The following is a 1,254-nucleotide window of genomic DNA, read 5'->3' on the forward strand; positions in this document are numbered from 1 at the left end:
TGTCCACCTGCATAGTAGATACTTGTTATTTTTCAAATTTGGAAGTTAAACTTTTAGATGCCAGTATGAATTGTGCCTTATAGGAGTGTTTTCACCATGATGTTCGGAGATTGGATAAATCTGTTCATGCATCATCAGAGTGCTTAGAATTTATTTGCTTTTTCTAGACTCATTATTAACTCCTGAAGGACAAGATAGGGTGAGCATAGATTGAGAAAAAAATAGGCTAAACACATAGTAATAAAGAAGCAGAAAATTGAACAGTTAAAAGGAAAAAAAAAAAATTCCTCCTGTTCCACACAGAACTTAGTATGACTATGCTCAGACAAGAAAGCAAGACAAAAATCAGTATTAAACAAATTAGAAAAAAACTGTGGTATGATAGTATTTACCACCTTGCTCCCTAGTATGTGATCATCCAAGGTACGTAAGTTGCCATAGTGAGTCCTCCAGGAGTTAATTCCAGTTTATGCAATATGTTTTCTTTCTATAATGTAATATTTTCTGTTTTTTTTCCACTTTAAGTAGGTTGTGATTTTATGTACATCATGATGATCCAACAAATATTTTTAAAATTGTAGGAAACCCAGAAAATGGTAATTAAAAATGCAGAATTTATATGTGCATCATTAATGGATTTTCTAAAGATGTGTATTCATGTGTAAGAAAAATTGATATTTACATCTGAAGCATCCATTTTGTGCCTTATTTATGTAAAGGTGTTGCTAGGCTGCAGCATGTCATTGAAAGTGCCTCATCTATTTATGATTAGAGTACTGAAGCATGTGAGTGCAGAAAATAAGAAAAATGTAATTTTCACAGCCATTGAAAGACTTTGTTCTTTGTATGCATTCCATATTTTATATGCTGTATCAATGTAAAACAATTTAGTTTAATAGTCAAAGATTGAGAGTTTTTCTACAACGGTTTACATTTAATCAATTAAATTCTTTAGCAAATGAATTATTAAACTGTTTGAAAGTGGTATTGCTTGAAGAGTGTTTAAAAGAATTGTTTGTAAATTGAATATGGTTCTTCAAGTGTTGTACTTGGTCATTCATTCAGATCATTTAAACCAAAGAGAAAAGAAAGTAAAATTTTGTGAAATGCATGAAGGTGAAACCATTTCTATGCATCTCTTAATTATGTATTTTTATAGTCTGCAATAAAATATAAAGTACAACTTTTTTCAATTTTTAAAATAATTTCTGGAGCTTGTGGTAAGTAGAAACTGGGTATTAAATCTGTTGGATC

This window comes from Penaeus monodon, chromosome 28, assembly GCF_015228065.2.
Source record: "Penaeus monodon isolate SGIC_2016 chromosome 28, NSTDA_Pmon_1, whole genome shotgun sequence".
Classification (NCBI taxonomy): Eukaryota; Metazoa; Arthropoda; class Malacostraca; order Decapoda; family Penaeidae; genus Penaeus; species Penaeus monodon.